This window comes from Acomys minous, assembly GCF_964271855.1.
Source record: "Acomys minous genome assembly, chromosome: 1".
NCBI lineage: Eukaryota > Metazoa > Chordata > Mammalia > Rodentia > Muridae > Acomys > Acomys minous.
The window spans coordinates 1777497-1799404 of NC_140483.1; the positions used below are offsets into that span (position 1 = coordinate 1777497).

The following is a 21908-nucleotide window of genomic DNA, read 5'->3' on the forward strand; positions in this document are numbered from 1 at the left end:
GGTTTGGCTCACAGCTCTACGTCACAATCCACCGTTGGGGGGCGGGGGAGGGGGGGCAGGGACGGGTCAGAGCTCAATCAGGAACTGAAGCGCTGTCCATAGGGGAATGCTGTTTGTTTCCTCGCTGGCTTGGCTAGCTTTCTTATTGGCCAGAACCTCCTGCCTAGGAATGGTACTGCCCACAGTGGGCGGGGCCTCCTATATCAAACTAGCAGTCAAGAAAACGTCCCCACAGACATGCACACCGGCTAATCTAATCTGAAAAGTTCCTCAGAACATGTCAGTACAGGTCGAAAGCCAGGTGCATATTGATAGAGGCTGTTGAGTTTTCCCGCAGAAGAAATGAGCTTTTCCCCAGCAGCTGGAGGCAGAACAGGACAGTTTGCAACACTTCTGTCAGGCAGCAGAGAAGAAGCACGCAGGGTTAGCTTTCCTCACTGCTTTGTTTTAATAATGTTACTTACTATGAGGAAACCCGAGTCTTTTACTCATTAACTATTATTTTTATTATTATTATCATCATCATCATTATCATTTACATTTTCTATCAAGTTCTGGTCTTAGTCTCCAGTTTAAAGGTTGGATGTTTTATTAGGAATATTAGCCCTCAGCCTGTCATGTGCATGTGTTCTTATTACTTCCATCGATGCTGGGGTTTTAATTACATTTTTGTGGTATAAATATTTTTAATGTTTATGTAGTTAAAGTTACAAATCTTTCTTTTTGTTACTTTGGGACAAAAGATTAGAATCTTAGTCACTTATGTTACTCATTAATTTACTTAAATTGTGCTCTGTGCCCAATCAATGTCAAATTGTTACTTTCCCTGGTTCTAATCACCCAAGGCAGAAACTGACTATAGTTAGTTCTTGGAAACTGACTCCAGAAGCAAGTTAGAAACATCCTGGTCTCCAAGCAGAGGCTTTGCCCAGCTGCTGGTGTGACCCAACCGTGTGTGCTTGCCGGCTCAGCTTGGGTATGTGCTGTGTGGATTTCTGGACTCTTTCTAGTATGTTCTTTCATTGTGACTCATAGGAATTCGGTCTCCTTGAAGAACAGCTGTCACCTAGCAGTCAGCTGTGATCTACTACCCAACCTTAAAGTTGGAAAAAATAAATCTTCAACACAAAATACAGCTAAGACAGCCCATGCATGTATACAACCGCATGCTTTACAGAAGACCACAGTGCCCACAGCATCCCACCTGCACTGATTTCCTGCTTGAAATAAGCCCATGCCAGGTGCTGAGGGTCCTACAGACAAACACTATACACAGTGCTCCCCGTGACCGAGCTAAGAAGAATCAAGAAATTAAAAACTTGAGGGAAGTAGGCCTTTAAAAAAACTGCCTGTGACCAAGGGAGTGTCTCTAGTCTGTACACACTGGCTGTGGGCAGAGAAGTCATTGAGGCAGAGAAGGGAGGCGCCTCCTGTACTTGCCCTGCAGATCTAGGCGCAGGTGGGTAAGGAAGAGAGGGGTAACCAGGAGAGGGTCATTGGCATGTTTTTCTGAACCACACTGAGCTGAGTGCCCACTATGTGCAAAATAATAATCAGTGGCTTCCTAGAGAGAGGGAAGTGTAACCACTGTCCAACAAGTTATGAAGTTCCGTCACGGGCAGGGAAATGGATGCCTGAAAATGTATCTGGAGGTTATCATATTAAATGAATTAAGGTCTCAGAAAGACAGATTCCATTTTTTTTTCTCACTTGTTGACCCTAGGTTTTATATAGATTAATACAATCAAGCATGTGTTTATGTCAGAAAAGTAGAGGTAAAACTGTCTAGGTGACAAAGATGAGTGCCAAGAAAGAAAGATATGGGGTATTTTAGCTTCATTTCTGTTGCTGCCATTAAAAAAAAAACCCTAAGAAAAAACAAGTTAGGGAATCAAGGTTACAGTTCAAGCTTACAGCCCGTGCCTGGAGAAAGTCAAGGCAGACACTTCCAGCAGCTGGAACCTCTGTAGTCAGGAGTGGAAGGAGGCGAATGCTTGCTCCCCTGTTAGCTTCTGCTCTACTCTTCTACAGTTCAGGATCTCCTGCCAGGGATCTGGGTCTCCTCGTTTCAATTAGCTTAATGAATTCAGCCCCCCATAGACATACCCACAGGCCCAGTTGACAATTAAAGCCAACCGTGGGGGCAGTGATCAATGGACAGAAAATGTATACGTGTGTGTAAGTGTCCTTACGTAGCATAGTACCAGATGCTGTGAAGAGTCACGATAGAAACAAGTTGACTTTTATACCTGGAACCCACCTTAACAGCACTGAGTGTGAATTATAAGATGCATGAAGTGAATTCTGCGACAGAAGAGGTAAAGGCAAAGGACCAGGAGTAGTAATCGAACTCATATACTTACTCACCTTCTCTTGACCGGAAGGCAACTTTGTAATTTGAGTCTAAGATGATCCAGGACCATCTCTGTTGTGTATAGACCAGCCTACACAGAATCTCACTCACACTGTTAACTGCCCCTGTGATGGGAGGACATTTTCTCCTTTACTAGGTATCAGGCTCCCTGCTTATCCAAGGGCTTTGAATAAACATCTTCCGTTGGATCTTGGGTGTAAAGTTTGTGCATCCAAGTGTCCAGCCAGCTCTTGCTGCCCTTTCCTGGCTTAGACTGCTCAGAGAGGCAAAGCCAGAGACAGCTGACCTCTAGAAGGCCTCTGCCTCCATGGTGGGACTGTGAGCCTCACCACCAGGCTGCCTTCACACCACTCCAAGGCTTTGACACGGTTAGAGCCACCAAGCCTCAGAGGAGGGAAGAATGCAAAGGAAGCCTTTTGGCCCCTGATGTGGCTGTCTGAGGCTAGAGGGTTTGTGCTCAGTAGCAAGAAGTTCTGCCAGACTTGCCCAGGAAAGCCAGTCTCCGAACCCTGCTCCACACAGTGTGGTGGGGATTGAAGTGGAAAACTCGGAACTAAAGCTCAGTTTATCCAGGGAAGCTGAGATCCAGGGCAGCATATTAAGCTCAGAAGATTGGAACTGAGCATGAGGTGTTATTGGTTTGGGGAGATGGGCTATTTCCCCAAGGCCTGTAATTAGAACGGGGAACCTTTTGCATGTAATTAAGAGTAAGAAATTGGTTTAACAACCACAGCTGAGCAAGTCTGAATTCCCCCCTCCTGCCCCCTCCCCCGCCGACTAACATTTGGGATTAGGTTCCCCTCCCATCCCCCTCTCTTCCACTTATAAAATGCGAGTTTCTGAGTTTCCTGGCTACTTAGGAAATGGAGGCTAATTCTACTGCCACAGCATTTTAGCAGCTAATAATAAGGAGACATATTTTGCATACTCAATGTGAGATCAACAAGGCGCCCTGCCGAAACATGATGGCCTTTGCGACGCCTTTTCCCCCTCAAGGAAGCTGTCAGGGAGCAGCTGATTAATTACTGTAATAACCATAATTTTTTAAAATTAAAAAAAAAGTCCTCTTTCCATTCGTTAAGTACACTGCAGATAGGTGCCAGAGGTAATTATTGTCTAGAAGAACTTCCAAATTATCTTTTCTAATCCAGCCATGCTGACATTTTTGAGAGGGGAAAAAAAAGAGGTGTTTTGTCTTTTCTCTTGTGATCAGGGTGACATTTGAATATGCAAACAATGGGACTGGCTGTGTGGATGCCGCTGGAGGTATGATTTATGAGGCCAGCCCATCGAGTTTGCTGTTGCTCCGTGGGAAAGGTCATTAGACAAAGAAGCTCCACCTACCGGGCCCTATAGGGCCTCTTATGGTATCGTAGTTGCTGGTCCTGAGCTGTGGACACCGCCTTGTGCAGGCCTTGCATCTACTCCTCGGCACTTGTTGGGTGATAAGTCTAAGGGAGGCCCACAGGAAAATCTAAGTCTCCTGTTTAGCAGCTCTGAACTTGAACTTAGTGTGCTGAAGCTGAGCTGTCTGCTGGACATTTATCTCCAAGGAGACCGAGAGGTGCCAGTGTCCTTCCTCGGCCCGTGGTAAGTAGGAGAGTGACATTATGCAACCTCAGACACTGTCTTTAATCCCTCCCCCACTACGTGACTTTCATCTCAAATACCCCTGAGGTGGCTTCTTAGTTTGGTGCCAAGAATTCATCTCCTAGTCTATAAGACTACAGATGGTAACTAACTGCTGAGAGACGTAGAGTTAGTCTTTCCCAGGGATGAGCCCCCTAATAGGTTAGTCAGCACGAAGTGATCAGTCCTAAACTCATACACGAGCAACATTAAATTGACTCAGCAAGTTGTATTTATACATTTATATACCTATGTAACAATAATAAAGAGAAAGAGGCCATGAATTTTAGAGAAAGTAAAAGGGCTATAAGAAAGAAAGGAAGACAGAAAATGATGTAATTGTGCTTTAGTCAAAAAAATTTTTTTTGCAAATAAAAAGAAAATCTTCCTCTCATATTGCAAAAAAGGCTCAAAGAAAACATTCCTTTTGTCCTTTCAGCTCAGCAGATAAATAGTTGCCCAGATGAATGCTGTTGTGAGGTGTTCACAAAATAAGTCTTTATTGGTTTAATCCAATAAAAAGTTTTTGTTATCCAACCTGCAGCTACACTGTGTGTTCAGGACTCCAGTGCAATCCCGAGCCCTTCTCGGGGTGAGCTTTTAGGAACAACGACTATGTTCTGGGTTGACACACCTCACTTAGCAAGAACAGTTAGCCCAAAGTTTGACTGGAGAAGCCAAAAAGCAAGGCTAGTACATGGAGGGACTTTCCCAGAACTATGGACTTTGATGGATTAGGTATTTATTCTCATTTTTTAGTGAGTGTCGCTGCCTTGCGTGCTGGGTTCTATGGCCTGAGTGGTATTTCCATCATGGTGTCAGTTGTGTTATGGTCTGGAGCAATACATTACACCGTGATCTTTCACTCTCTCCAATTTTGTTAGACTAGTATTTACCTTTTACTTATTTTATGGTGTTGTTCTAAACACGGTAGTGGGTACGATCAGCCATGAGCAGGTGGACTAGAGTCACACCCTTTCTAATGTGTTAGAGGCGGCTCTACCCCATTATCTCCCATTAGGGACACTTATGGAGGAAAAAGAAATAGGCAGCACTATTATAGTTATGGGCTTGAATATGTTTGTCTATTATGATGATTTCAGCCTCTAGTAAAAAGTCCACATCTAGTGAGTTTAAAAATAAGAAAATGTATCTGTGCGTTTCATAAAAATGAAGGGAGATGGACTTCGAGATCTGCCGGGTTTTATAAGGGACTCTCGATATTTCCAAGCCATTTGGCCAGGCACACTGCAAACTTCAGTTCCGGTGCCACGCAGCCAGAGCAGTGGCCAACAGCAAGAACAGGTATGTCCCGCCTTGAGCAGGTACGACGAGAGGAGGAATCACGATCTCCCGTCACTCTCTCGAGGAGGAAGACCAACCTTTAACTGACTGGGCGGCAGCAGCACCAGAGTGCACTACATGTCTGTACCTAAACCTGCCACTTAGGTAAACAGGCTCCAGAGCCAGCCTGACTCCAGCAGACCCACCTCATGGTCGGGTGTCGGGTGTGAGATCCTGCTGGTCCCCTGCAGAAGGGAGTCTTAGCCTGTTCCTCCTGATATGCCAAACAATGATTCAAAATACCATTTTACCAGTTTTGAGGCTCTGGAAATCCAATATCAAGTAGATGGAAGATGCAGCACCTGGTGGGGGCTCATGCTCATTTCTGGGTTTGCCACTCATTGTTAATCCCCTGGAGAAGGAAGGCCGTGTCCACACGCACGTGAAGCAATGCTGGCCAGGGGGGATGCCGGACCTCTTTAGTAGGGGCATACATATCCGTAATCTCTTTACCAAGGCCTTTACTCCTAAGAACCGCCATAAATAGGGATTAAACTCCAACATAAGGGTTCTGAGAAGAACACACACTCACGAGACGAGTGACTAGATGGCTCATGGTGAGAAGTAAGTTCCTGTCACCGCGTATCAAAGCGAAGTGAACAGAAGGTGTCAGTGTCTTGTAGCTGAGACCTCATTTGTTCTGTATCTCTATGGAGGTACTCCTGGGCTACATTTTTGCCTATTTTTTTAAAATTCCCCCATGACAGAGAAGTGGGGAGTGAGCCTGAGCTACACATTTCCCAGGCTCCTTCTAGCTCAGCGGCAGACTCTATCAAGTACAAGACTTGAAGGAAGGCTGAAACGAAGAGAAGGCAGGAGCCATGTTTTGCGGGTCTTGATAATGGCTCCAACAAAAGCAATAAAAGACAGGAGTCAGCCAGTCTCCTACTCCATAGACAACAGAGAGCATCCTGGGTCCCCAAAACTCATGACCCATAAAGCAATCAGACAAAACAGAATGAAAACCATATCAGGTAGGCCTGGGTTCAAAATATGTGTATTTAAAAACAATTCTAGGACCGAGATATCGTTCTTGGGCACTTGCCAATCATGTAAGACACTTGGGGTAACAAGAATAACAGTTATCATTACTATCTTACACGCTACGCTAGTGTAACATTCAACCCCCGTCTCACTGATACTTGTGTCCTGGCCTAAGATGTAGAATCAGGTGATGAATGAGAAGCTTACAGGATGAGATAAGGGCCTTGTGTTCCATCGGCACTTTTCAAACAAACCATGCCAATTTAGAAGATGTGCATGATACCCCCACAGCCTCTTACAGGAAGCTTTGCAGAAAAACTATATGAGTTATTCTGTTATTTACTTTGAAAGGTTTTAAGGGACCAGAAGGTATTTCTATCAGCGGGCTTGTCCCACTTCTAGACAGCTTGCCCTTTGACACTCCTTGTCAGGTTCTCCACGGGGCCTGCTTATTTCCAGAGGGCTCTTTCTCATGTCTGTAACCATGCAGCAAATTATTTCTTGGAACTCTTTAATTAGCCCTTAATGTCATTTCTCCCTGGGTCTGCATGTCCTCCTGGATGGCCTCAGCATCTTCCTTCTTCCTTCTACACGTGGCCCCAGTCAGTGGCTGGTGTGTGATGCAGAGCTCTTCCATACATTGCCCCAGCCAGTGGCTGGTGTGTGATGCAGAGCTCTTCCACATGTGGCCCCAGTCAGTGGCTGGTGTGTGATGCAGAGCTCTTCCATACATTGCCCCAGCCAGTGGCAGGTGTGTAATGCAGAGCTCTTCCACATGTGGCCCTAGCCAGTGGCTGGTGTGTGATGCAGAGCTCTTTCACATGTGGCCCAGTCAGTGGCTGGTGTGTGATGCAGAGCTCTTTCACATGTGGCCCAGTCAGTGGCTGGTGTGTGATGCAGAGCTCTTCCACATGTGGCCCCAGCCAGTGGCAGGTGTGTGATGCAGAGCTCTTCCACACGTGGTCCCAGTCAGTGGCTGGTGTGTGATGTAGAGCCCTTGTGGATTCTTGAGATGCCTAAGCATGTGTGGGTGTGGGGTTACCCAGTACACAATGAAAATGCCACTCTCAAGCCACATCAGAGCAGACTCAGTTAAGGATGGCAAGTGATCCCGGTGAGCCTGAAAGCTACAGCCCCACTCTGAGTGTCATCCTTCAGCTTGTATACGCTCAGAGAGTCTGTAATTTGTCATTTCCCTGCCCTTCTTTAGAATTTCACTTAAACAAATAAATATTTCAAAATCCAAGTGAAGGTTACTAGGTTACCTTCCAATTCCTCTGCACGTCTTCCTCTCCTACTGAGAGTTCCCTTTTATTTAAAACAAAAAACAAAAAACAAAACAAAACAAAAAACCTCTTACTTCTTTTTATCTCCTACAGAAAAAAAATTTGTGCTGTTTTCAGTTTTTCTCTTCTTACCTATCCTTATTTCATTCCTTACAAAATAACATGCTTCATTTATTATCCTTTTATTGCTTTTCCTTTTCCTTTTTTTCTAATCTGCATAGAAAAAGTAGCTGATTTTGTGTATGAGAGCTCAACTTCTAGTTATTCAATTGAGATCAATTTCCATCTAGGAGACAGAGCACGCCACACCCATGATGCCATACCTGTCAATAGGAATGAGATCTGGAAGCTGCAAAGCAACAACATCAGCACCAAAGGGACCAATAACAAAGAAAGTCCCTCAGGGAGGCCCCCTAAGAGCCCTCAGTCCTCCTCCCAGAGGCACAGGTAGCTTATGTGCTCTGCAGGCCTCAGAGGTCACTCACATAACTACAACACAAAAGCCTGTTAAGTGAGTGGAGCATGGTTGCACTAGAAAGATGCTCACGGGAGCAATGTGGTGTTCTGTCAACAGATAGGAGCTATGCAACTCGGGATGGCAGGCCAAAGCACAACAGAAGAACACTGGCTGGCAGGAGAAGGCTTGGGTCAAGAACCTCATCAACTGTGTAAATCCTGGGCAGTTCTGTGTCAGAGTAAAACTGGGCAGGAGTGCAGGCCGACTGGGGTTGGTAGGTTCCCCTATGAGGCCTCTTGACCTTGAAGCAGTGCCTTTAGTATGTAGTCAGGGATTTGTGAATTAAAAGCTTCTGTTCATTTATGTCTTCATTAATTAAGAAACTACCCATAAAGCACGTACTGTGTGATAGATAGCATCCCAGTCCCTACAAAGCAATGAGCATTATAGCAATAGCACCTTTCCTCCCAGAAATCCCCACAAGATTAAATTCTGCTAAAAAACAAACAAACAAAACACAGATGGTAAATAACAAATGTGAAATGTCAAGATGTCACCCATGCTCCAGGGAATGGAGAAAGGCAACATGGGCGAGCAGATGTGACAAGGCGGGGCTATTACCTGAGACAAGGTAGGTGGAGAGGAACTGGCACCCAGGTATAGGAAGAACAAAGTTATGGAAACAGTGTCAGAAAAGGACACAGGCAGCCTGCGCTATGTGCAGCAGCCACAAGAAGTCAGTGTAGAAGGCGAAAAAGGAGGGCAAACAGCAAAGAAGGTGAGAGCAGGCAAGCAAAGCCCTGCAGACCTTGGCAACCAGTTTAGACCTGGTACTGGTGAACTCGGGCTTACTATACGGAAACACCTGGATCATTAACATGCAAAGACAATCTGGACTTTTAGGTTCATGTTTTTGGTGGTTCCAGATCAAGATTGACTCACCTAATGGCTTTTGATCTCTTAAGAGGCAATTTTTCATGGCACAGGCACATGACAAGATGTCTTAACTCATAAGTCAAGCAACAAGAGGAAGAAATGAAGGTTCCACAATCCCCCTCTAAAGCACACCTTCAGTGACCTAACAACCTCTCAGAAGGCCCAACCTCCTCAAGGACCACCCAACGAAGTAAGCCTTTAACACATGGGACTTTGGGGAACTTCAATATCCAAATAACATAATGTTTGATGGGTCTGAAAACTCACACGATACCAGTAGGTAGACACTAAGGCAATGGTAGATATGGCAAGGAGAGGACCAAGGGGGGCACAGCACTTGGTAGAGCCAGATCTTGGTCCATCTCTACAAACTAGGGCCATGTGATAATTCTGTGCCCTGGAATTTTGTGAAGACTGATTGCTACTGCGTGTGAAGTTGCTCTCAGTAAGCAACTGGGACCAAACTTTGTGCTCCTTTGTTCTCATCTCTACTCCATGTTGACCTTCAACTGCATTTAAGTATAAATATTTTAAGTAAAATTATGCTAACATCAATATATTTTGTGGAAAAAAGTATGTTTCCAGTACACTCCATTAAACCAATTTAGTTCCTTGATCAATGTTCCATGATGCACAATTTAATCATTTGTAGAGTTTCCCATTTTCATTAGCATTATGTCTTTTCCATTTCAATTTCATAGCAAGACTGAAACATCTCTGAAGCTTCAAGGGTGGAGTCACACTGCAGTTTCAATCTGGTATGGCTAAAATACTACTTTCCTCAGGGCTCTTGAGATTCACGGGGTTAACTCACTTACTTAAAGATGTGCAGATAGTAAGTGACCCAGGTCACATCCCAGAAGAAATCCAGCTCAGTCTGGTACCAGAACTCTTCACCATGGTATTTTCCTATAGAAAACATAGAGAAGGAATAGCACAATTGATTACCAACATACTGGGGCTGGCAGGAAGCTTAATGATGTATAGGAAAGCAAGTTTGTAAACTGTGCAGCCCTGTGCTAGTAAGAGTGAGAGTGTGAAAATAGGACCCACCTCTGAGTTTAGAAAAGTACAAGGAATAAATTTCACAGAAGTCTTGATTTGTTACATGCACCATACACCTATTTTAGTACGTCTTGAGAGCCTCCACCAAGGAGGACGAGACTTGGATTTGGCCCAAGGAAGGTCTAAGGACACTGGTGCTAGAGAGGACCCTTCAGTTAGCGTATGAAGTGCAACTGAGGCGTTCTGTCTGTAAATGAAAACCTAGTTCAAAGAGATCAGCATCCAGGCACTGGGGAGATGATGCTCTTTGTATACGGGTCGTTCTGTGGTCCTTCCCTGAGGGATTAATGCCTCGAGGTTCTATACTAGAGGCTGACAATCTTTAAAGACACTAGCTCAGCTTCAAGAGGCCCAGGGCTGCCTATAGGAAAAGACACTTCAAAAAGGCAAGCTTCTTACAGTGGAGCAGCCATGGGGACACACAGCTCAGGGAGGAAGACATCCCACATGAGGTGTACTTAGATGGTAGCTCTCAAGGGCAAGTTGGAGCAATCCAGTAGACTAGATGGAGGGCTCATTCCAGGAAAGCAATATTGTATGTGCAGAAGAACAGCAAAGAAAGGAACTGTGCAGGCTGCCAGGTCCAAGGACCACACAGCACTGAGAGCGCTGTAGGAAGGGCTCCCAGCTCTAACCTTGCCTTTCTCAGTTATTAGCCATCGGATCTGGAACCCATGGAAGTTTTAGGACCTTAGTTTCTCAATCTTGTTATCAGGCCAACACTTCTCTTTCAGGATTGGTGGGAGGAGCTTATAAAATAGTAATGGCAATTGATGGAGCCATTGCCAACCGCATTCCATGCACCTACTGTGTGAGGAAGAGTGTCCTTAGTCAGAAGCACACACTGCTGTAAAGCCGTTTCCTCTAAACTGAAACATTCCCTCCAGGAGACAGGGGGAGGCTCATGCCACTCAAGAACTAAGTAAACTTCCCATGTCTCGGGAAACTGACTCCTGCAAGATTCAGGAAACCCCATCCCCAGGGTTATAGAAACAGAAGACCCAAGACTCTGACCAGCCAAGCTGCCTAGAGAAGATTCTTGGACCTCTCAAACTGCCTACAAGTTGTGCAGAGAGCTCCAGCTTTTGTGAACCGTCACCTGTGTTGGGGTAAGCTTTTTAAGGACGCAACTGCTTTTGCATCATTCTGGCTTCTATAAGTAATCCCTCATATATGTTCCTGCTGGCGTTTCTAATAAAAACTCTTTGTTCTCTCTTCTCTGTCTCTCTCTGTCTCTATCTCTGTCTCTGTCTCTCTGTCTCTCTGTCTCTCTCTGTCTCTCTGTCTCTCTGTGTCTCTCTGTCTCTCTGTGTCTCTCTCTCTTTCTCTCTCTGTCTCTCTGTCTCTCTGTCTCTCTCTCTCTCTCTCTCTCTCTCTCTCTCTCTCTCTCGTGTATGTGTGTGTGTGTGTGTGTGTGTGTGTGTGTGTGTGTGTGTGTGTGTGTGCATGCATGTCTCCCCAGGAAAACAGGTAATTTGATCAAGTTCACGCAACCAATAAATAGCAGAGCTGTGATTTAAAACCAAGGATTTAGAATCTAGAGTCTGTTCCATATCAACCTATATGAGAGAAGATGGCCAGCAAATAACAATTATTTGCTGTTCGTGTTGCAAAGGTCAAATGTGTTACTTGAGGACAGTGGGAAACTAACCTGTCCCACAAATTCACAGCATTGGGACAGTATATTTAAATGCGTACCCCATGGAGGACAGTTTGAATGCTCTGTCAAGAAACCAGAGTAAGAGCACATCACTTAGCTAGCTCCCTGCATTGCTCAGCTGGCTCTGTGTTACACCTTCCATAAGCCACAAAGCAAAAGCACGGTGTAGTGATGCAGTGACTGCATCTCCCTAGAGGCTCTGCCCACTGTTTCTGCAAACACTCATCCTAACCTTCATAGTCACTTCCTTCCAACCACAGTGTCTGCCTGTCAATGGCCAAATACCCTTGGCATTTCTGGGAGGATGACCTTTCTGCTCAGGTGTTTGTCCAGCTGCCCTCTCCTCAGTACTCCTCCTTAGCGATCCCCAGCATAGAAAAGAGCATTCAGAACCTGCCCACGCTAAATGCAGAACACGTCTTAGGTGGGAGCAACCCTGTTTCCAATGAGATCCAAGAATTCCTCATACGTTATAGAAGGGGGCTGGAGGTGGGATGAAGGAGAATAAAAATAGAGATGGATAATTAAGGAATCTGAGCTGAGAAGTTCTAGACACTGACCACTCTGATTTTTTTTTTCAGCACATTGGAAGCCATTGTTTTCTGTCCCTCTTCTCAGAACCTCCATATTTACCCTTCCCTTTTGTCTACAGAAGGCAATGCCAGAAGCCACCCAGTGACTTGTGAGCAATACTGCAGGCACCAGCAGAGCCTGTGGGGTCCGTGAGACACTGACTAAGCAGCACGGTCATGATGGTGACCTCCTGTGACTGGACTGGCTGGGAAGGCTAAAAGTCATGTCTTTTCCAGGATAAAATGGGTTCCCACCTCAGATCTGAAATCCCTATGTTTTGACTAGGCCATAAATTAAAGCTGACTCTAACTTCTAAGTATTAAATAATAAACTCTTATGTGCCAAGCATTTTCATGTTTATGCTATATTACAAAATAACCTATTTAATCCACTTAACTAATTTGGTTTATTAATATTACTTTTCTATTAAAGAGCAAGAGGATAGAAATGTATTGAGAATACAGAGTATCTTAAGTTCTCAGTTCTGGGGGCTAGATAAATTATACAACATGCTTGTTACTTCTTCAATGGATAAGAGGAGAAATCATTTTCTTCTTGTCTTATATGTGTTGTATTTCTAACTGATTAAAATGTAATCTCTGTAAAGCACTGCTGTTTAAAATTTCCATGAAGCCATATTTTGCTCTAAAATACATCCCATTCTTTCAATATTCACAAATAGCAAAGTTGTGTAGAATTTGTACAGCTGCTTCAAAACTTAGCAAGTAAATATCTATTTACTTTTGTGGTAACAAGAGAAGGTAGACCAAGAGACTTTGGTGAGAAAAGTGATGCCAGTCTGCTAACTGCCCGATCTCAGCATCCATTGCTGCCCCCAGAACTTCAGCAATGCCTTCCCAAGTATCTGTGCTGCCTGAGAGCCCGTGAGCCTGGTGCACTATGCTCCCTAGGACAGGGCTAGGCCACAGAGGTTCTAAGAACATTTTGTTTTCTTGAAGATTTCTATTACTGTTATAAATTTTTCATTGTGGCTTTTATGTAAATGCAGCAAGAAAGGCAAGACAGAAAAATTTATTTGTAAGCTTTAGGGGGAAAAATGAGGAATCTGAAACTGTTTATTGAAAATAAATGAATATGGAATGTAGAAGGGAGGCCAAGAAAGAAATGAATATTTTTTCCTCAAGTAGCACACAGACAGAATCCCAGATATTAAGTGGCTGGTAGGGGCTGTGTCAGGGATATCTAAGCATGGGGCTGTGTCAGGGACATCCAAGCCTGGGGCTGTGTCTGGGACATCCAAACATGGGGCTGTGTCTGGGACATCCAAGCCTGGGGCTGTGTCTGGGACATCCAAACATGGGGCTGTGTCTGGGACATCCAAGCCTGGGGCTGTGTCTGGGACATCCAAACATGGGGCTGTGTCTGGGACATCCAAACATGCTTTGTTCCCTGCAGATAGGCCACGGTAAAACCCAAAGTCATGGGTCCCAGTGAAAACCCAGCCCTTGCTTGGCTGTCAGAAACCGTATTTGAACCTGTTTCTCCATCATTTAAAGCAGTGGCCTCACCCTTCCCAACGCTGTGACCCTTTAACACAGTTCCTCATGCCGTGGTGACCCTCCAGTGATAAGTTATTCCATTACTACTTTGTAACTGTGATTTTGCTACCGTTATGAATCATAACGTAAATATATGATATGCAGGATACCTGACCTGCAACCCCTCATGGGGGCTGTGACCCACAGGTTGAGAAACACTTATTTAAAATCTTCCTCCTGTCACAGGAAAACTTTCCACAGCTCATTTCATTCTGATAAGTCTGTGACTTAGTTCCTTGAAGAGGGAAGTAGATGTTACTCATATCCTGGTAGACAAGGACTTCACATATATGGGGACCTTGGGAGCTGGGGCCTTCATACATAAGGTGTTGTGTGAAACACTCTGTGATTTGTGGCATGGATCATATTACTTTTCCATTTTGAGATGCCATGTCATGGGGAGGTGACATTGATGACACAGATTTCCAGGGAAAAAAGGGGGGCACAGAACCCATGGAAATGAGGGAGGCACCAAGACTGGTGAGGAAGTAGAAGAACAAGACGACAGAAGCAAAACCCTAACCTCTGGTTTCCTCGACAGAATGGGAGCAAGGGAGTAAAATGCCTCAGGGTTGGCGAGTGTGAGTGATCTCTGCGGGTTAGGGACAGGAGGACGCTGGAGTTAGGGACGGGAGGACGCTGGAGTTAGGGACGGGAGGACGCTGGAGTTAGGGACGGGAGGACGCTGGAGTTAGGGACGGGAGGACGCTGGAGTTAGGGACGGGAGGACGCTGGAGTTAGGGACGGGAGGACGCTGGAGTTAGGGATGGGAGGACACTGGAGTTAGGGACGGGAGGACACTGGAGTTAGGGACAGGAGGACGCTGGAGTTAGGGACAGGAGGACACTGGAGTTAGGGACAGGAGGACGCTGGAGTTAGGGACAGGAGGACGCTGAAGTGAGTGATCTCTGTGGGTTAGGGACAGGAGGACACTGGAGTTAGGGACGGGAGGACGCTGGCCCTATTGGTCTAGAACCTGTGGGTGGGAAGGTAGAGTTAGAGAAATAGAAGAGAGGGCTGTGGGAGCTTGACAGGGAAGGCGATGGGCAAATGGGTATGAGTGGAGCTGCAACAAGACACATGGAGAACAGCCCCCAGAGTCAGAAAGGCCCAAGATGTCCAAGCATATGAAATAGGCATCCATGAGGATGCATGCTGGGAAGCAAATTCTAAAGAGGGCAAAGCAAAGTGTGGTTCAGTGCAAGCCTTGCCTATGCCTTTAAATTAAGCTGTGGTGGTACTTAAATAAATATAACAAGACCCTAGATTTAATTATTTAATCACCTCTCTCTCTCTCTCTCTCTCTCTCTCTCTCTCTCTCTCTCTCTCTCTCTCCCTTTCTCATACTCACACACACACACACACCACAAATGTGTTGAATCTGCATATACTCCTTTAACATTAAATTTTAAGCATATTTATTGTACATTTTAATATGACAAAGTAAATCTGAAAATGGCTGTGAAGCTGAGCCAAGGTTATACAGTAAGTGGGAAGGACTGGAAATGCAGTCAAGGTCTGTGCAACCCTAAGCAAATGTCAACAACCCTGGCTTTCTGTCTCTGGTTTAGATGCAGTATACCTCTCCTGGCTACAGTGCCCTTACTCCTCTCTCTGTCTGTCTGTCTGTCCATCTGTCTACCTTTATTCATATTCTACAGAGCAAGTCAATTATGACAACATTCAAATTTTAGAGTGGTGACAGGATATTTGTAAGAAAGGAAGGACATTTAGCATTCTGCTGTTTTCTAGTAAGTTGAGAGCCTTTGAAAAAGTCATTTGGCCACATAGGCTGAACGCAATCCTTTACACACAGCAGAAAAGTCAATAAATCCTTACTGATTGATTTGAGTCTTAGCTTCCTTATCTATGACAGGAAGGGATTAAAACAGATTTGTTTCAATGCTATTTACATTTTTAAATGTGATGATTTTTTGATGTATGACACTGCCTCCAAACCTAATATTTACATCATCTAAAAAATGATCCAATCAAAATTGCATTATCCCTGCTAGCTTACCTCCTACCCCCAATAGTCTCTGTGTCTCTGTCTTTGTGCCTCTCTGTGTCTCTCTGTGTCTCTGTGTCTGTGTCTGTCTGTCTGTATCTGTCTCTCTCTCTCTCTCTCTCTCTCTCTCTCTCTCTCTCCATGAGTATCATTTGCCTAGGTTGGGCTCACCAAGGCAGAGTTCAAGACTACAGGGAAAACAAGTATCCTGTGTTAGGAGTGCACTATAGGGAGAGGAGCATTTTGGGTAGCAGTTTCACTTCATGCTTGCAAGCCTGATGCTGTAAGAAACACTGTTAAATATGTGATTACAGGAAGTCATTTGGCACAGAACAGTCCTGTTGAATCATCACTCTTGTTCTCATACAAGGCTAATTTTTTCTTTTTTATAAATAAAAAAGAAACATTCTGGCATCATAAATAACACTATTGGGACAGGAAAATGAAGAGAAAGTAGAGCAGCCTTGCCCAGCTCGGCCAGCCTCCTGGTCTCCTGGTCAGCTGCCCACACAGTAGTGCTCTGGACACTTTCCTTACCTCCTCTGGCAAGAGGGGAAAGCAAGACAAAAATGGTTGAGCTGTCCTCCCTCTCTCATAGTACTAACAGAAACTTCCAGAATGCAGGTCTACCAACAGCTCGACTTGGAATGTGATGGTCTCTGTGCCTCATCATCAGGCCTCTAGAGGGCTGGAAAGGAGAGGAAGTGGGATGCTGCATGTAGACACTAATCTCCTTGTTTGACTCAACAGGACATAATCAAGTTTTCAAGTCATGGAATTTTCCTTCAAATTGCGCTTATTTTACTACAAGCCATTGAGCCAAAGCTTTCATCATTCTGAGCTTCATTTCTCATATGATTCCACAGAGGCTAACAGAAGGTCTTCCCTTTGATCCATCTGCTGCTCCCAGGCATGAAGGTAAAGACCTCCTCCTCCTCTGGAGAGTATGCATTCTCCAGCGCAGGGTCTAGTCTAGGATTCTGTGCATGTTCTTGGTGATTTTGTGAATCCTAAACCAAAGCTGCTCTGTGGGCTTTCATCTTCTCAAAACCTACGTTACTTGAGCTTTATTAGTGCCCCTACCTTCCTTCTACCCTACACACCCTCATTAGGAGAGAAAGAAGGTTAACAGGGACAGGAGAAGTGGACATTTTTAGACTCAGTTCCTTGGGGAGACCCCACTCTTCATTGTCAGGATTCCAGCAGGCCAGTTAAACAGAAAACCTGCAATTAGCAAAGGTGACTGCAGCTGCAGCAGCTGGAACCCAGAAGCATCCTCTGGAGTGTTTCTCTCCACGAGTGTCTCAAAGCAGAACGATGAACAGCCAAATGATGCGAAGCAATGCAAAAGCGATTGATCTTTGTTATTTGGACTATTTATACTCTCCCATAGTCCATACAGGATGTTTATCAGCTAGTAAAGACCATGCCCTACAAAGGCAGTAACTCTCCTGGATTCCATGCAAGGCTTTGTAATTTCACCTCATTAGAAAAATCTAATCTTGTGAATAAATGAAACCTTTCTAGTAACAGTGTCACATGTAGAAACTGCCTGGTTGAAGTTGGGACAGAATACCTGGGCATTCTTGCCAAGGCTGCTCCTGTGACTCTTTCCCCTGACTCCTTGGCCTTTGTGGGAAATAGTTTGAAAACCACTGCTCTACTACCTGTCACGACCTTGGGGACTAGAAAAGGAATGAGTTAGACCTGCTCCCACTGCCTCAGCTCTTGCCTCCTCAGCCTTCATTCATCTGGGATGTCAGTGGAGGCCCATGCTATGCGAGATTAATCTGCAGGCCCTCGGTATGTGGGAAGCACATGGAAGGGTCTGATCCTCTCTCTCTATCGCCATCCTCTCCACAATGACCTACAAATTATAGGTGTCTGCAAAATGATTTTTTTTTTTTAGGTTCAATAGTAAAAGGTGATATGCAATTGCAGTTTCACTAGGGAAAACCATGCTAAAGAAATCTGTACTTTCAGAAGTCAACCTTAAAGATCCATACAAATGAGGCATATTCAGACCCTTTGAAAACTGGGGTTCAGGCTCATTGAAGTAACCATTTTGGAAGCAATTTCCTTCCCACTAGGACTCTACTTTCTGTCTGTGAGCGTCTTTACTCTGTCCGATTCCTCTCATAGACATAAGTCTCCTTCATCATCTCTGTGTGCACGCACGTGTGTGTGCGCGCACACACACACACACACACACACATCTCTAGACTCTGCTAAGGCTGGGCCTCCCTGTTCTTCCTTCCCACCCCCTTCTTTGTCCCTGGCTCTCCTAGTGACAGATGTACTTCGGATACCACCAGCAGCTAGATCTAGCCTTTATCCAGCTTGGCTCAGCAACCTAGTTCTTGTGGTGTTTCTGAAAGAATAAAATTAGAACTTAGGAAAATAGGATTAAGAGTTGCAATTATTTCTTCGTTCAAAAAGTCTTCGACTAAATTATATACTAAGTGATATTTTTTTCTTTCCAAAATATTGCTGAATTAGAGATCCTTTTTCTTTTTTTTCGTTTTTCTTCAAAGCAAGGGAACTGGCATAGATCCAAGAGTGAAAAGATTGAAATAAATGGGAATTCTGTGATAAAAATGTTAATAGTGGGAACACCAAGATTTTAGTATCTTGATCACTCTCATTTAAATTTTTAGCCAATTAAGTAGAAGAGAAAATATCTAGTTAGAGCCCCATGCCTATAGATATTCAGGAATTTTTCATGTGGGAAATGACTTTTCCTATGGCACTTCTGAGAAACATAAGAAGAAACTATGGGCAGGTGGAAAGGTGGGGACATATTTCCACACAAGAATAAGGCAGTGAATTCAGGGACCATATCTGTATTTGAAGGACACTGGGTCCTGAGTGATCATTAGAATGTGGTATGGGGATTTGGGAGACACGGATACCACTTCCTAAAGAGATTCCAACGCCTTAGGGACATTGTAATAAGCTGGTTGGAAAGCACTGCTGTGTCCGTATAGAACCCATGAATCATCTGATTCCTGTATTTGGTTCAAGGTGCCTAAGCCACCTCACTTCATAAATGATGAAGTAACAACTCTCCAAAACTCCAGAGAAAGCAATTAAAATTATCATCAGGTTGCAATGTGTGAAAATGAATCAGAAAGATTAGAACTATTTGCAAAGAAGTAGTTAGAGGGGATGTGTTTTGAATCCTTTAAAAGACTGCAGAGTGAAAGAAAGGCCACAGAGCATAAGGATCCTGCCAGCTGCAAGAGGTACACAGGTGAGGCAGGAGCTGGCGCAGGAGGCTTAAAAAGGAAAACCAGAACTAGCAGGATTAGGTGTGAGTCTCATTCCTTTTTCTCCTAAAGAATTATTGGAACGTGCTATGTGTCAAGCGTTTAGGTAAGCTCTTGGGGTACCTAGGCAGATAAAGCTATGTCTATGTCTATGACGGAAACTTTCACTGAAGAAAATTAGAGCTACACAGAAGTAGGCATGAGGTAGTTACAAATGTGGTACCAAGAGAGTGAAGTCGCTGCACTTCACACGGAGATGACACTTGACCCAAACACTGAAGCATGGCTACGGTTACGTCATCAGTCAGTGAGAACATCTGAGACGGAGAACTTAGAGAAACAAACAGGATGGCAGAAACAGGTCAACGCAGAGGCACCCAAGACAAAAACATAAGCCCCAAGGGGTTGCTCCCGCCCAGAAGACTCAGGAAGTCATACGTGAAAGGGCCATCCGCATCTCGGGAAGTGACAGCCCGTGATCAGACTGGCATATTAGAGACATGGCTCAGTGTCGGATACCCTACGGGACGCATGTGACCCAGGCAAGATCCACCTGTGTTCAAAAATGACCTCATGAGTTAGTAAGTCATAGTGACTTAGAAGAACTGATCGACGGTTCCTGCGCTTTTGAAGTTGATGACCTTAGAACACTATGATGGAGTAACATGGTGTGTTAGTCTGGATTTGCTGGGCTCTAGGCAGGGCCTGCACACTGAGGGTACGGTCTGCTACATCATTTGATCAAATGTGGAAGAAAGTTTCCTAGGCTGGAGAAGACTATGAGCATACTAAATACACACACACACACACACACACACACACACACACACACACACACACCACAGAAGCCCTTACCCAGAAGGGAAGCATTCTCTTCCTGACCTTTGCCCAGCCTGACTTTACAGCCTCTGAGAGGTGTGCTCTGTGGAATCTGTCAAAGCTATGGCACAAATATGGAAGGCAGCATAACAGGGTCAGTGAGAAAGAGTCTGCCACTTGACAGAGGCTGACTCCAGAGTACAGAGCAAAATCATCTGGCTGCTAGTGCAGTATTCTTAAAAACAACAACAACAATACAGGTATTGGGGGTAGAATACAGTGGCTATAGGATCGCTTCCGCTAATGTTTGCAGAAACGGTTGTGTATCACGCCTGCTCAGTAAAGTGCATGCTGGGAAGCTGCGGAGGAAAGTTATTAGCACTCAGGTGTCTCGCACCCAGACTGGGTTGGGGGAGGGGTAGAGAAGTAACAAACAGGCTTTAGGGAGAAATTTAGAATAAGAGGCCACCGAGTGAAGATCAAAAATGTATTGTGAATACAAGAAAGTCACACAGAACCAGTGGGAAACCAGTCCCGGTGATATCCTGGGATATTTGTTTGTGAGTAACCTGTCTTTTTAATTAAAGAGAGCTTTCCTGTCCACAGCTCCCACCATTTTATTAGAATGTCCATTTTATAGTTACACAAACTTGAAACTCCTGGATATCTGGATCAGTCTTTTTCTGATATTATAAAAAAAAATCCCTAGTCTTGGGGTCTACCTGATTTAGTTCCCAGTTTCAGAGGCTCAGGCATGACACCGGAATTATTTTAGCATGACCTCAGGACATGGAAAAGACAAACAAAAAACAAACAAAGTTAAAGAGGTGCCTAAAATGTACCCTGAGGAAGGACAGCCCTCACATGACCTAAAGGCTTCCCACCAGCTCCTCCTTTTAATATATATATATATATATATATATATATATATATATTTGTTTGTTTACATTACATCCTGATTGCTATCCCCTTGCTCTTATCTTCCCGTTCCTACCTGCCCTCCCTCTTCTGCCCTGTTCCCCTTAGTCTTTACCTGTGGTGAGGGGGCCCTCCTATCCCCACTATGTGGCGACAGCCTATTAGGTCCCCTTCCTCTGTGTGCCCACAAGTCAGTCTTGCCAAGGGGCAGTGACCCAATCGTGGGCCCCAGAGTGCATGTCAGAGGTTCAGCAGATGCTATCCCCATCCCCACCCCCACTCACCGAGGAGAAAGAGCTGTCCATCGGCTACATCTGACAGGTGGTCTTGGCTCTCTTCATCGGTTTGTGCAGGCCCCCCTGTGTCCAGATCCTAGGACCTTGATGGTCTCCCAGTGGAGATCCTGTTCCCTTCCCCAGACCTTCCATCCTTCCCCCCCACCCTGAGCCTTACAACTATCAGCACTCCGCCATCCTGTTAGTGCTGCCTTGCTGCTGGGAAATAAGTTCCCAACACATTAAGCCTTGGGAAGAAAGAAGTCTGATCCAAACCACAGAAAAAGCCAACTAGTTAACCACACCCACCCACCCCCATCCTGGTTTCCCAATCTTGGCCTGGCCTGTGTTACCTCTGCGTCAGTATGAAGTATGTCTGACTGACTCATCACAGCACTTGGGAATTCAGGCCTCCACCTGTGTCACTCACTGCTGAGATGTGTCAATATAAACAAAGGAACAGGAACAGCCAGGCTCTAACAAGATGCCTTTGTTGGTTCTCAAATGACAGCAACAAAACCAGAAGCAGTTGCTTCAAAGCTCCTTAAAATTCCTGAAGGACAACATTATTCTGCACTAAGGAAAGGCGGGCAGTCGCCTCACTGTGAAAATGTTCACTGCCCATGTTATGCACCACCAGCTGTCCCTCCTTCTCCTGGCCTTGGAGTCAAGCACAGGACATGCTCCTTGCTGAGGAAAGTACTAGACAGGTCTTCCGCAGTGGCAATAATACATCCCCTACATTTTCTAGA

The 21908-nt window shown here is 44.9% G+C and overlaps 1 long non-coding RNA gene across 1 annotated transcript in view; it reads right to left on the reverse strand.

Annotated features, from left to right (window-relative positions):
* LOC311591677 overlaps window positions 1-21300 on the reverse strand; it is a 47238-nt gene extending 25938 nt beyond the window's left edge. Inside the window, exons 1-2 of the long non-coding RNA XR_014777162.1 lie at window positions 21166-21300; window positions 9829-9919 (exon numbers count right to left, since the gene is read on the reverse strand). This is a non-coding gene — a long non-coding RNA (uncharacterized lncRNA). The remainder of the gene's footprint in view (window positions 1-9828; window positions 9920-21165) is intronic.
* Window positions 21301-21908: the final 608 nt, after the last annotated feature.